This window comes from Spermophilus citellus (genome assembly GCF_964194105.1).
Source record: "Spermophilus citellus genome assembly, chromosome: 15".
In the NCBI taxonomy this organism is placed as follows: domain Eukaryota; kingdom Metazoa; phylum Chordata; class Mammalia; order Rodentia; family Sciuridae; genus Spermophilus; species Spermophilus citellus.
In genome coordinates this window covers 867,717-883,688 of record NC_138195.1, presented here as the reverse complement: position 1 = coordinate 883,688, position 15,972 = coordinate 867,717, and the positions used below count along the sequence as shown (strand labels likewise).

At 36.4% G+C, this 15,972-nt stretch overlaps 1 pseudogene across 1 annotated transcript in view; it reads left to right on the top strand.

Annotated features, from left to right (window-relative positions):
* LOC308634717 (thymocyte selection-associated high mobility group box protein TOX-like) overlaps nt 1-15,653 on the top strand; it is a 47,808-nt pseudogene extending 32,155 nt beyond the window's left edge. Inside the window, exons 4-6 of the transcript in view lie at nt 8,246-8,632; nt 15,123-15,270; nt 15,617-15,653. The product of the transcript in view is annotated as a thymocyte selection-associated high mobility group box protein TOX-like (transcript). The remainder of the gene's footprint in view (nt 1-8,245; nt 8,633-15,122; nt 15,271-15,616) is intronic.
* The last annotated feature ends 319 nt before the right edge of the window (nt 15,654-15,972 follow it).

Sequence of the window (15,972 nt, the reverse complement as noted above, 5' to 3'; positions counted from 1 at the left end):
TCTGCAATGCATTCATTTTGCCAAATAAGGCTTTTCATTCCTAGGCCAGTAGATCTTGGTCATTTGCAGTCACATCAGGGTCTGCTGCTTCCTCTCTGGGATGTGCTTTGCATCCAGCACAGGGTGCTCAACACCTGTTCCATGTCAGGCTGATGGCTAGGTGCTGAGAGACATAGATGGGTAGGAGAGATTCTAGTGGAATGTTTCTTGATACTTAGAAGTTTGAAGCTGTACTCTAAAATTAGCTGCTTCTTCCAGAACCTGAAGCTGTCATGGGATTAACAATGCTCTCCGCCCCTTTCAGTCATTAATTCTTTAGTTTACTTGTATGATATGCCATCTAATACAGCATATTCATTAACATGACCCCAGGCTTGAGTAAACTTGAAAGCTACCTCCCTCTCCCCTCCAAAAAATAAATGAATATTCTCATCTTTGTACTTTCAAGTGACACATTCATACATATCATCAGCAAATTGTTGGATTGAAAGTTTTTTCACAGTAAGATCACAAATACAAATGGCATCCTGCTACTGGGGAGCCCCTCGGGGCCCTACTCTGTGCTAGGCTTTTTGTGTAGATTCGGTTTCCACCACAACTGTCCTGCTCAGTAGGATAGAGCCCTGCTCTCTCTGGGTAGAGACTAAATAGCTTGCCCATGGTGAGGAAAGAACACTAGTGGTAGAATGAGGGCTCAGACTCCTCAGTGTCCTGGTCCAAAGGTTCTAGGCTTTTCTCTGCCTGAGCAATTGTCAAATATTTGCATCCTTAGAACTGGTGTCTCTTATTCTCTCTGATAAAATTCTGTGCCTCTTTTTACATATGAATAGTTTAGAGTATAACCACCCTGGCTTAAACAAGGCCCTGGTCCCCAGCAAGCTGTGTACTCATAGCTGTCACACCACATCACTGCATCTAGAGACTAACCAGAGACCTTCAGGGAATCTGGCCCTGCAAAGGGTTTGGAAGCCACTACTTTGTACCACCTTGTCCCAGAAGAGTGGCTGCTTTACCTGGTCATGTGGAACCAGTGACAGAAATGCCCAGTCGGGCTACTCCCCACTGCTCCAGCATGCTGCAATTACCCATCAATAGGAGCATGGAGTCTTGCAAACAGAGTTAGGTAGACCCCAGAATAACTTACTCAATTTTACACTCTAAGTTAGTAAAGGGAGAGGTGAGAAAGGGAAAATAATTGCTAAAATATCAAAGATGAAAAGGTAGTAGCAGAGAAGAGAGGATTCAAGTTTATTAAACCCGCAAAATAGAGAGGGTGCTCAAACCAGCAGTGGAAATTAGACATAAGACAGAGATGACTCGAAGTCCATTTTCTCGCTGTAGGTTCCATTTCAAACTAGAAGCATTAATCCGATCGGGGCATTGCTGAAATCTGGAATTGTTGTACTAAAAAATTTCTTTCCTTAAAAAATATAAAAGCAGAAGCTTATAAATGAGAGTTGAAGGTCTCTGAGGTACCCTCAAGCTCCACATTTCTGTATGGTTTTTTTTTTTTAAATAAATGACAGCAGAACATATTACAATTCTTTGTACACATATACAGCACAATTTTTCGTATTTCTGGTTATATATGAAGTAGGCTGACATCAATTCATGTCTTCATACATGTACTTTGGATAATGATGTCCATCACATTCCACCATCCTTGCTAACCCCCTGCCCCCTCCCTTCCCCTCCCACCCTTCTGCCCTATCTAGAGTTTGGCTGTATGGGTTTAAGGGAGCCATATTAGAGGACCTCAAAAAGAACCACCACTGTCATACTGGGAGAGTGCTCAGAGGACAGAAAAGTCTGGAGCCACTGGGGATGAAGGAATCTGGGTTCAAATTCCAGGTTTTCTACTTTCTAACTCCATGTTTTCATTGGGTTGCTTAGATGTTCCATGACTCAACTTGCTCAAGTGTTAAACAGAGAAGGCACCATCTATGTCATAGAATTTCCAGGAGGATAAAATAAGAAAATCTATATAAACTACATGGTTCACTTGAGGATATTGCACTAAATGAAATAAGTCATTTGCACAAAGACAAGTGCTACACAATTCCACTTCTGTGATGTATCTAAAATAATCAAATGTAGAAATTCAAAAAGTGGAATGGTGGTTGCACAAGGCTGGGGTGGATATGGGGTGCTGCTAATCAAAAGGCCTAAAGTCTCATCTAATCAAGATGAATTAGCTCTAGAGATCTCTTGTATCCTAGTAAACAATCAATTTTTGCCCACCTAAAAATTTAAGAGGATAGATCTCATGTTAAGTATTCTTACCACAATAAAATAAAATTTTAAATATTTAATGATGAACTCTGTAGTTCAGGATTTTGAACACAGGAAGCGCTTAATAAATGTAAGCAATTCTTGTTAATTTTATTTTTAGCATTATAGGTGTGCAAAGGAGTAGGAAAAGATTTGTGTATCATTGAAAATTTAGCTGGGTCATATTTTTAATTTGGCTTCAAAACTACTTTGTATAGCTGGGCTCAGTGGAACACAACTGTATTCCCAGTGGCTCTGGAGGCTGAGGCAGGAGGATTTGATTTGAGAGTTCAAAGCCAGCCTCAGCAAAAGTGAGGTGCTAAGCAACTCAATGAGACCCTGTCTCTAAATAAAATACAAAATAGGGCTGGGATGTGGCTCATTTGTTGCGTGCCCCTGAGTTCAATCCCCAGTACCCCACCTCAAAAACAAAACAAAACAAAACAAAACAAAACTAAAACTACTTTGATATAAAGAAATTTAAAAGCTAACATTAAAAATAATTTTTACATCATCCTTTTATCTCTTTATAAAAATAAGAAATTATCTAAATGTAAACAGAAATATATTCATCTCTAAGGGTTTCTTAATTGAAATGGTCGTTTGAACCCTATATGTGATTACAAGGGTGGGGCTTCCTGACTTAGGCAATTTTTACACATTATCGCAGGTCACATTCAGTTGAGCTGTTAAGTAAAGCTTAAGGAAATATAGTTTTTCCATAGACAAAGAAATTCTTAGACATGAGTCTGAATTATTATGCTGAAAATAATGTATAACTTTAAAGCCATGGAACTACTTTCATTTTACCACATAGACCAGAATTTATAATTCCCCAAATGAGTATTGCATTCAAAGTAGTCACCAGGGGAGGTTACAAACCCATTTTATTATTGCTCCCAGAGTTCAAAAAATTTTTTGAAACTCCTCTTTTAGGATTGCAGTCAGGAAAAGTTTATGAGCCACACAAGAAAATCAATCTTGTTACATAGTTTTCACATCTCATTCTTTTCCCCAAACATCACCTACATGGAATCCACAGCCTTGGCTTCCACTGACTATTAGCTGTTTCCAAAAATCAAATTTACCATCAAAAGACAAAGAGTTGTCTGAGGATATGTAAAACAGTGTCCCACAGGCTCTGAAGAGAGTTCCAGTAGGGAAGTTCCCAAATATCCCAAAAAAAGGCAGCATTATTAAAATAAGAGTACAGCTTCTCATGAGTGCCAACCCAGGAGGAGACAGAATTTGGATGGTTGTATTCTGGTATGTTAAGTAAAAGCAATAGGATTCATTTACTTTAAGGTCACACATCAAATTAAGATTTGTGTTTCTGCCTTAAGGAGTAGTTCATTAACTACCAAAATAACAAAATCTTTTAAAAAAAGACCATATATATGCATACTATATATATGTATATACAATATACATTTTATATGTATATTATATATTATATATACATACATGTATATAATATATTATGTACATATATGTATATTATATACATATAAAAATATACATATTTTATATGTATATACAATACAAAACAATATTAATTAAATTAAGAAGTTCTCTATTTCTATGATTGATAGTAAAGAAACTTAATCCCTCAGATTGCATTAAAGGAGAGTGAATTGGAAACGTGAAGAAATGATTTTTCTTCTTACAGAATGAGGTAAACATAGAATTCATGCCAGGGAGAGCTGTTGAGACAAACACAGAGTCTGAATTTGCAAATGGAATGGATCATTTTATAACTGTTAACATAAAATTAGCAGCTTTGTAAGCCTAGATAGTGATTTAAAGACAATAAAATCTCATGCTTCAGGGTATAAGTTAATCACCTGCAAGGACCAGGACAAATTTTCCTTCCAGAAGTAACACAATGCACAATTGAGTAGGTGCATAAATTTTGTTTAATTTCCAATGTGTCAAGTATTGGTCAGTGCTGAAAACAAGAATCAAATTAGATGGGCTATTAATTTGATTTGGTTCAGCAACTCCTATATTGTTGCTTCCACTGAGTTTTATGTCTTGTGTTTATACTTTGATATTTTAAATAACAATTACTTTGTCAATCTTTCATTTTTATAACACAGGTTGTCCCAGAATGGGGACATTTATACACTGTGCAGTGTTATCTTCATTATAGGAAGTAAATGGGATTGAAATTATCTTGGATAACATCAACTTGGTTAATAAAAATATCTTAGGGCATATGGAGGTGTATCTTTTATGCATTTCACTCACAACAAAAGAAATCTCTGCAGATAAGACCCCAATGGTCTCTGTTGCTCCTATCTTGCATTTTTGCTTATAGCTGATGTCTTCCAGAATCTGTGGCCCAAAGGCAAATAGAAAAAAGGAAATACTTAGAAATGAAGAGCAAGAACACAGTTTTCCCTAAAAAAATGTCAGATTCACAGGTTAATTTTCAATTTATGCTGGTAAAAATCACATTTGTCGGGTGACCAACACAAGACACTCATTGTGAAGTAAAAGTGATTAATCTATTTAAAAGTAGAAACAAATTTAAATTGTTTACTATGTATAAGAAAATAGTTCTAATTTCTGAATGGTAGGTCTGGAGATCTTCAAATGCAGTATAATTGATTTGCAAAACTATAGCCTTGCTTTCAGAATTTAATTGGAAGGAACTGGCAGTGAGAGTATATTAAGTTTATGATTTCTTCATATTTCCATTTAATCAGATTATGGATTCATAGCTGTTTGCTATTGAAAATGAACTTGTTCTGTCTTCTAAAACATTGAAATAGCTATGTAATTAATAGATGGCCTATTGTATTAGTCTGATTAATAATTAATCAGAAGTGAAGGTAGAAGCAAGCTTTTTCCCCAACTAAATGAGTGACTTTTATATAAAGACATAAATTCTCAAAGTGTGGGTGGAACACAGTAAGCTCCTCCACTGATGTTGTCCTGCCTGGAGTCAGTGAGGCCCAAAGTGCAGAGGACAACACTGAGGGCTTTATTTTCTCAACACTTCAGGAAGTGTGTGGTTCATGCTAAAAGAAGAGTAGAGAATGGGGCACATCAATCCAATATTCTGTATGTTTTCCGAGTCATGACTAAGTGAGAAGTCTCAGCAAAGACAACAGTATCTACATAGAGTACTGCCCCCAAATTGTCCTTCGCTCATTCAACAAACATGTGTGTGTCCTCTATGTACTTTACACTAAGCTGTATGCATGTACTACAGATTCAAGCCCCCACCATTTTTAAAAAAAATTGCTTCCTGGATTCATAACATCTCTGTTTCTATGTTTACCTCATTCTGTAAGAAGAAAAATCATTTCTTCACATTTCAAAAAAAAAAAAAAAACACAGAGAGCAAGAACTCATATTCGAGTGCCTACCGTGGATAGGGATGTGGCTCAACATGATGTTTAGCATGTCACATTCAATGATTTAGAAAGTAAAGGAGAAAAAATATAACTTTTCCTCCCTCTTGTTAAAAATTATATTCCAAGTGTTATCTGAATCATTATTTTTGGAATCTATTTGAGGTTATAATAGTCCTAATGATGATTCAAAGTTACCATCATTTCAATATAGGTTTGGGGGAACTGATCTTTATATGCTTTGGTATAAAGAAGGTAAATGACAAATGTCTGAATACAGAAATTGTGTTTAATTATCCATAAGCAAAGAGAGCCTTTATAAGGTTGACAATAAAGTATCTCAACTTAGAATGCTATTTATTTCTATGAATACAGATGTGTATTTTTCTATTTATCTAGCTCTCATCTATCTATTTATTATCGAGATGCTATAGGGTAGACTACATGCTATTATTTAAAAAGGAAAATTCAGAAAAATTGGATTCACCATTTCTTTTAAATTCAACATTTTTATTTCTGTAGTCAATAATCACCTTATTACCTAGTAAGAAGGTATACATAGAAACTAAAAAGGAAAACATTTTATGATGAAATGCATTTCCTAGTTTGGGTTGTATAGGAAATGTCAATTATTTTTATTCTTTGTAAATTAAAAACAATGATAAAGCAAAAAATTAAAATGAACCAACATGTATTAATTTGAATTAGATACCATTTCTTTCCAGTATGAAGTTGATGTAGTCCATGAAAAGATGTGAAGTTTGCCCTTTTGTAATAAGCTAGAAGAGACACAATCCAAACACAACAAAAACACTTTACCAGATGACTTCCACATGGAGACACACAATAAACGTATGATCTTGACACATATGGAATAATTTTTGAGACATTATCAATTGCAGTACATGTTTTTCTGATTTAGAAGGAGTCACTGTTTACCCAACCTCAATTAACACATTTGACTTTTCAAGTGAATTGTTAACTATTTTACACATCAATGATAAAAATTTTTAAATGAAAGTTTTAAAATAATTTTTAAACTAAAAACTTTTTTAAATTAAAAGTACCTTTTAGGTACTACTTTTAATAAGGTTCTTTAGTCTAAAGTCGGTCTTTAAAATTTTTGGTAAATGTTTTTTTTTTTTTACATTTTTAATGTTAATGTAGGAGATGGGAAGGCTAAACATTTATTCCTATTTCAGAAGGCTGCATCAACATTGACACACAGACAAATGTCCTAATGAGACATTTGGGGGAGCGTGGATTCTTTGAGTATACCTTATCATATTTCTGCGGGGGATCATCATGGAAATCCATATTTCCATGGCTTGGTGTGTTTTAACAAGCATCTGATGTCTCCTTGCTATGAAGACAGGTTATGGGGTTAACAGTTCACCCACTACTGGCAGACCAGCACCACCTCCAGAGTGATGCAGCATCATTGTTTTAATTTAATTTGTTCGCATTATTGAGGACAGATTAACCAGGTGGCTACCAGTTCTGCAGGCTGACCTGTTATAATTCAGCTAACTGGCTTGAGTTTCTTCAAATGCCTGGGTAGTGGGACCCTGAGCCGGAGGGACAGGGAAGACCCTCACAGTGCCAGCAGTCCTGACAGTGCTAAAAGCAACAAGACATTAACTGACATCTGAAAGTGTTAAGAGTAACATTAAAGTTGCATAGTAAGGGCATACTTGCATGCACCAGACCTTCTTTTGATAATGTGACTTTCTCCAGAACAACATCTTAGCGTTTTTTCTTCTCATTGATTTTACCTTTCCCCATTTGTTAGGTCAGTCTCTTTCTCTCAGCAAAAGTAGGAGAAAATGTGTCCAAGAGGTAATTCTTGATTCTTTTCAGCTTCCAGTGAAATGTTGAGTTTTGAAGTCAATTAAAAGATTATTAGGAAATGACCCTATGAAGGTGTAAAAAAAATAGGGCAAAATTATATTAATTTATGATGGATTCTAAAATTTCTAAGAGAGATTATTTTTATCCACTTCATTAAGGAGGATAATTCATCATCAACTTTAAAAAAAATCAAGATGAGTTTCGTGGTTACTTTGAAGCCATATTAATGTAATTTTATATGACTTCAGAAAGGTATTTTAGAACTTACTCTTCCATAGCCATTTCCAGCAACCAGTTTTATTTTCTTTGTGCAAATATCTAGGCCAAGGCTCTGTGAGACTATAAGTGGAGGGGGGCTAAACACCTAATCAATATGAGAACTGCAGAACTGAATTACTTTGAAAGTGAGCTATATTGTGTTTTCCATTAGACTGATGATGGCATCCTTCCTACCCCCCCCCCATCTTTTTATCTTTGGATGATGAGAAGAGTCCACAAGTTAGAGCTTAGCATTTAAGCAAAGGAATAAAATGTCACTGCAGATTGTTTTAGATTTCATAAAAGAGATAGAATTAAACTCAGCCTTGTATAAGTTATGTTAAAAATAACGATGGAGAAATTCTTAGATAAGAGAGTCAAGAATAGCCATGGGTGTTGATTCTCACGAAAGTTCGTGCATAAGCTCACAGAGCATCTTTTTCATCAAATCCGTGTTCCATGGATCCTACTTCTAATTCTTCTCTCATTTGTTTCTTCCACAGAGCTACAGTGAACCTGTCGATGTTAAGACGTCTCAAGCTCCTCAGCTGATCAGTTCCAAGCCGTCAGTGTTCCATGGGCCCAGCCAGGCCCAGTCAGCTCTGTACCTAAGTTTGCACTATCACCAACAACCTGGAATGAATCCTCACCTAACTGCCATGCATTCTAGTCTCCCCAGGAACATCGCACCCAAGCCGAATAACCAAATGCCAGTGACTGTCTCAATAGCAAACATGGCTGTGTCTCCCCCTCCTCCCCTCCAGATCAGCCCACCTCTCCACCAGCATCTCAGCATGCAGCAGCACCAGCCACTCACCATGCAGCAGCCCCTTGGGAACCAGCTCCCCATGCAGGTCCAGTCTGCCTTACATTCACCCACCATGCAGCAAGTAAGCACCATAGCTCCAGACTTAGAATCAGCACCCCTCTTCTAAAGGGCTGGGAGAGGGATCTGTTCATCCAGTGGAGGCTGGGGGACATGTGTTTTCTCTTCTTCTATTTAAATGGAGAAAAAGAATCAAAAATATTCTACAAATATCTGTTGATGAAAAAAATAATGTAATTGACAAGGGATGGGTTTGTGGAACATGATATCATCCTAGCAGTTGATAGTTGCTTTTCATAATCACTGGTTTCTTCCCCAAGATATACATTTTGCTTTATCTTTCTAATCCCCTTTTTGTTCTGTTTCTTGAGTAGAGTATATTTATTATTTTGAGATGTCACATACTGCCATTGATCTTTTTATAATAGAAAATTCTATATATGTTTTTAAATATTGCTTGTAGATGAGAACATATTGACTGGTCTGCCAGTTAAATCCAATAAATGCTCTAAAATAAAATCAGGTTCAATAGCAAATTTGGTGGAACCCTGAAAATTTTAAGAACTAAACATTCTAACCAGAGTTTTATTTAAAAATGGATATCTGGGGCTCAGAAGTAGAGCACCTACCTGGCATACACCGAGCCCTGAGTTTGATCTCTAGCATCATAAAAAAATATATAAAGAAAGAAATAAGGGGAGCTCACCTCTGCATAAACTGGAAAATCTGGTGGTCTGAGAACCTCCTTACTCATTTCTCGATTATTGAAGTCATTTGTGGGAAATCTTAGCTTAACTTGGATTTTGATGTTATTTCAAAATTTGGAAATTAGGAGCAAACCATGTAAACTCAGTTGACCATACAGTATTCAAAAATACTAAAAACTTGTCTTTAAAGAAGGGGAAAACCTAAAAATTGTAGCAAATTCAGCTATCACTTTTATAGCCAAATTACTCTTTGTCCTCAGATCTTTATGTAAATATGTATTCACAGTTCTCCTATAGAATTAGTATCTAGCCGTCTATGAAATTTCAGGCTTAAATTTGGTGAGAGAAGAGGCAGAAAGAAAAATCAAATATATGTAGTCCCAAATTCATAATCATCATCGTCATCATCATTATTATTATTAACAGGTATTAGTAGACCTTAATACTTTTAGCTCATCTTCTCAGAACATTTACAGTTCAGATTCCAGCATCATCTTCATTTTACAGATGAGGACATTGAGGCTTGGCAGAGTTAAATAATGTACTCACAAAGTCAGAGCTGGTATTCAAACCTGAATCTGTTCAGAAATCAGAGCTTGAATTCTTATATATATAAATTTAAAATTAGGTTTTATTTTAGGCATTTAGACACCAAAACCAAAATAATTAGGTATGTTTTTATTATTTTTCATTAGTTCTAATCAGTTATACATGACAGTACAAAGCGCTTTGATTCATTGTGCACAAATGGAGCAGAATTTTTCACTTCTCTGGTTGTACACGAAGTAGAGTCACACCATTTGTGCAATCATACATGTACCCTAGGGTAACGATGTCCTTCTCATTCCACTATCTTTTCTACTCCTTTTCCCCTCCCCCCACTCCCCTTTGCCCCATCCAAAGTTTCTCCACTCATCCTATGCACCTCCCCACATTATGGATTAGCATCCACTTATCAGAGAAAACATTCAGCACCTGGTTTGGGCCCCGGGGGTGGGGGGTGGCTTATTTTGCTTAGCATGATGTTCTCCAACTCCATCCATTTACCTGCAAATGCCATAATCCTTTTCTCTTTTAATGCTGAGTAATATCCCATTGTGTACATGTATCACAGTTTCTTTATCTATTCATCTGTTGAAGGACATCTAGGTTGGTTCCACAGTTTAGCAATTGTGAATTGTGCTGCTATAAACACTGAAGTGGCTGCATTACTATAGTATGCTGTTTTGAAGTCCTTTGGGTATAGACCAAGGAGAGGGATAGCTGGGTCAAATGGTGGTTCCATTTCAAGTTTTCCAAGGATTTCCATACTGCTTTCCATATTGGCTGCACCAGTTCGCAGTCCCACCAGCAATGTATGAGTGTGCCTTTTCCCCACATCCTCGCCAACTCTTATTGTTGCTTGTATTCTTGATGACTGCCATTCTGACTGGCATGAGATGAAGTCTTAGAGTAATTTTGATTTGCATTTCTCTAATTACTAGAGATATTGAAAATTTTTTTTATATTTGTTGATTGAGTGTATATCTTCTTCTGAGAAGTATCTATTCAGCTCCTTAGCCCCTTTATTGATTGGGTTGTTTGTTTTTTGGTGTGAAGTTTTTTGAGTTCTTCATATATCCTGGCGATTAGTGCACTAACTGACGTGTGTGTGTCAAAAATTTGATCCCAAAATGTACACAGAACCTGAATTCTTAATGCTAGGCTTGTTGCCCCTTGCTATCAGTTACTCTTGTAGAACAGCAACCTTTGTATTAGAAAACTTGTTTCTTCCAAGAATTTGGAGGGTCTGTAAATCCCAGTTAGTTCTGAAATCAAAATTTTTATGGCAAGCAAAGGGATCCATTTCCTTATGGAAGTCTCCCTTAGCCAAGGTTACTATAAAGTTGTCTTGCCTGAGAGATGGAAAGGCCAATGGGTAGCAAGTGAATGAGGAGAAAGAGGTGGGGACAGGGTAAGAGTCATCAGCAGGTCACTGGAGCAGGAGCCTGCAGATTGAGGAGACTGACAGACCCCGTAGGTCAATCATACTAAAATTGAGATCAAAAAGTACATCAACCCTGAATGTCTTAATCTGCTACAAACACAAGAGCTGTTGGGAACAACATTCAGGTCATCAGTGAGACTTCAGCCTGTACATGTTGTCCCAGCCTACCAGGAAAATGAACTATGTTTCATTTTTATAGCTTAAAAGTAAAATAATGTTACTTCAGGCTTTGCCTATATATTTCTTGGTCTATGATTCTTCTGGTATTTACGATTTGCTTAAATTTAGATGCTGAAGTTAACTAAATTTTCAATCTTTGAACTTTCTAGGTAGCACATAATTTGGTGTTTATAAACTGAAGTCACCCATTTAATCTTAGCTAATAAATAAAAAATGTTTGCATGATATTCTCTCACCCAACTTAAGGACCTATTTTCATAAAATGGGGGGAAAAAGTGATGGTTTTGGTGTGTGTGCAACCCAAGTCTTGGATAAAATTTGACCTGTCTGATTCATCATCCAAAACACCTTTGTCCAAAGATGTTTGCTTACTAGTATGTGGATTGTGTTTCCATGTGTGTGCGTGCACACATGTGCGTGCCCGCACACACCCCAAAGGAGAGATAAAAAAGAAAGTAAATGACTACTGTATTTTTAAAAGAATGTCTCATATTTCAGTATTACTTTAGCTATTTTATTACCCTTTTGAAAATGAATGTATCCTACAAAATGGTTGTATAGTCCACCAGGAGTAATAGTTTCACTTTTTTTCTAGAATAATATTTTATACATGGAACCCATAAACCTCTTTTTTGGGGGGATCCAGTTTTACGCCTATTTTCCTGCTCACTGTATTGTCGAATGAGGTCAAGAGAAGAAATCATTAATATCTGTCAACTTCCTTTATAACCTTAAGAAAAAAAAATCTTTGTATGATATCACATGGACAGATTTTCAATTTCCTTGTGTAATAAACAGCTGCTTTAGGATTTGGGTGTAATTTAAAGGTTTAAAAAAAATCACATTGAGATTGATGAATAAATCAGTCATGAAGACAAAAAACATTGACGCCCTGTTGAAAATACCTCTCCAGACAGGCAGGAAATGAAATTAGTTTCCAGTAAAGTGTGGATATGAGGATCACTGTTTGGTGGTGCTGTAGGCTTTTTCGGACTTGCTATGGTGGCACAACAAAACTGCTAGGGCTACAGAAATCTAATTAAAGAGCAAATGTCCCTTCTGACATCAAATTAATCTTTATCATGTTTCTTATTTTTATTTCAATCTGGCACCAGAAAATGAAATTTAAAATTCCAGGCATGCTACAAAACAGTTGGTGATTTTTCTCCTGAGCATTAAAATGCAAAATATTCAGTCTTGATTAATTAGACTGCTAAGCAAACATTTTCCAAAAAGTGTATATCATTGTTTTTTTTCCAATTTACATCAGTTATAAAAATGTACTTAGCTCTAAGTTTGACCTCAGCATCTCTTTATAATAATGTTCAGAAGCATGTTTCATTTTCTAACTTGAAAGTAAAATAGTGTTAAATAATGTTACTTCAGCCTTTGCCTGTATATTTCTTGGTTCTTGCATGTTTTGATATTAGTGATTTCCTTAAATTTATACTAAATTTTAGCTAAATTTTTAATCTTTGAACTTTCTAGCTAGAATACAATTTAGGTTTATAAACTGAAGTCATCCATTTAATTTTAACTAATAATCTAAAAATTAATATTTGCCTGATATTCTCTCACCAAACTTAAGGATCTCTTTTCACAGAATGGGGGAAAAAAGATGGTTTAGGGTGTGCGTGCGTGCGTGTGTGTGTGTGTGTGTGTTGCTTTTTCATGTTTCCATACCTTCAACTCAAGATATTTTCAATTACTCTTTGTTTTGATACTTGTTTGCTTTTAGGTTCTATTTTGTCCATTGTGTAACAATCCAATATGGAGAACTTTACATTAAAAAGATAGGAAAACCCTGGCATTTAAACATTTATCCACCCTGATGCTTTCTAACAGTAGCATCAAGTAAGCTGTACTAAACTTTATTTATTGAAAGATATAATTTATTGAGCCACTACTATGGGCTAGGCCCTGAGAATATTGAGTAAGCACTGTAAATACCGTCAGATCTCAGGGTCCCCTAAGGCAGCCTTACAAGGGGGACTTAATAAAGGAAGTCAACACAATGCTGCCTCAAAGCTCTCTCCTGCCCTTTGCCCAGGAGCACACTAGACACTAGGGAAGGAAGTCAAGAATGCTGGACAGGATAACAGGACTCTAAGGAAATGAAGACATTTCATTAAGTAAGACTCCCGCCATGTTGGAAATCTGGGCAAGTCTAGAGAAAGAGGATTTCTGCCTGGAAAGGAAAGGACTCCCAAATTACCAGTTAGACCTCTTTTCACTTTCTCATTTAGAAGACATTTACAGTTTGAGCTAGAGGTGGTGTGTACACAGACAAACTTATTTCCCACAAATCAGTTGTTAACTTAGGAAATTTTTAGTCTATATAAGGTCAAACACCCAGTCTGGATGAATTCTCCACTCTTCAATGACTGTTTCCCAATATCCAGAATTTTGTCTTTCTCTATAGCTTGGGTGGGAGTGAGGGTAGACATTGGTTTCAAGTCTATCATTTGAATGGAAACTAAATCAATATTTTAAATCCTCTATTGAGAGTTGAAGACAGTTGCTAGTAGGTATTGTCTTGGAGTCATTACACTGGGAACATCCAAACATAAACTAAAGTCTAAGGAAATATCCTTAGTTAAAAAAAAAATCAATCCTCTGAGTATCCTGCTGAGTTTAAGAAAAGTAAAAATTCAACAATATTAGATCATCAAAAACTTCCTCCAAGTAAATAGGGAATGATTCTGAAATCTCTTGATTTCTCAGTGGTTAAAACACATGGATGGAATCTGCTGCAAGACAACCACAAGATTAATTAAGTTGCTTTTTTCAGTCACTTGCAGCAAAGCTTGCTTATGCTGCTCTTGAATTCACCACATAAGCTAAAAATAAATCTTTGCATCTAATGCTTTTTGTGTGCCAGATATAGCTATATATTTCAGAGATTCTGTCCTTGAATTTTTAATAGCTTTGCTAGGATTAAAAGTCAACACTTCACCATACTAGTGAATTCAAGGAATCTTCCTGAAGTCCGATGATTGTTTGCTGGTTAATAGACTTTTCAATTAAAAAATATTTTCTCTGTCTTACACTTTTCCCTCTCTGTTTTCGAATGGCAAGTTGTTTTGCATCTTTTTCCCTATATTAGTCCAACAACTGTTAAAAAGCTTTGGTTGAAATTTTTTAGCTGAGAAAGAAATACAAATAAAAGAAGAAGCAGATGGTCTCTTTGTGATTGAATGAAGAAAAAGGGGTTTGAGAACAATATGTGAATAGGTGTAGTCTAATAAGACACTCAGCCACCTGCTGCCTGAATCCTTCAAAAAAGATTCTGTTTCATATTCTGGGGATTAACTATTAATGTATCCTTAGGTTTGATAGAAAACAAACTTTGAGGGGTTTAAGTTTTTTCTCCCTTTGTTTTGATTGAGTTAGCTTCTCTATGTTTTAAATTGTTTCTCAAGTCAATTTATCTGCTCAAGAGTATAATTAAAGGTTTTCTGACACATGGCTAGATGAAGGAAAGGTAAGTAGACCCGAGTTTGGGGCATTTCTTTTCTGCATTTGTTTTAAGTTCTCTGGGCCCTTCCCAAAGGCTTGCCCTGACAGTGACAGGAGCAAGGTCTAGGGTGTTTGCAAAGAATTAATAAATATTTAGTTGCATTTCTTCTTTAAAAGGCACTTTGATCCTTATTTGTGGACTTGCATTTTTTCCCCTTCAGGGATTTACTCTTCAACCTATCAGACTATTATCAATCCTACATCCACAGCTGCACAAGTTGTCACCCAAGCAATGGAGTATGTGCTTTCGGGGTGCAGAAATTCTCCCCCACAGCCTGTGGACTGGAATAACGACTACTGCAGTAGTGGGTAAGCAGCCAGCAGTCGCCACCTGGTGGTAAACAGCATTCATAGCATGCGTCCTAGTGGATCCTTGTTTTACTGCAGCTTTCAAAACTGCTATATGGGATGGTTGTTCATTCAGGAAAGACAAAGACATCTCTCCAGAAACAATTTAAGCCATCTTCTAGATCTTCCAAGAATGAATACCTTTAGATCACTGTTCGCTTTAAATGTAGGTTAACTACCCATGCCCTTTCCCAGTACATAACTCCATCCCTCGAGCTAGAGCAAATAACTCAAAGCCATTGACCCCGGCTGTCCCCTGGAGCAGATTGTCTTGTAACAAGAAATTGTCTGTTTTCTCTCCACACAGGGGCATGCAGAGGGACAAAGCACTGTACCTTACCTGAAAATCTGAACACCTCTTCTTTCCACTGAGGAATTCAGGGAAGACTTTTCACCATGGATTGCTTTGTACAGCCAAGGCAGTTCTCCATTTTATTAGAAAATACAAGTTGCTAAGCACTTAGGACCATTTGAGCTTGTGGGTCACCCACTCTGGAAGAAATAGTCATGCTTCTTTATTATTTTTTAATCCTTTATGGACATTGTTTTTCCTCCTTCCCCGAAGGAAATATGGACCATTCAGATTTTATGTTGGTTTTTTGCTGTGAAGTGCTGCGCCCTAGTAACTGCCTTAGCAACTGTAGATGTCTCGGATAACAGTCC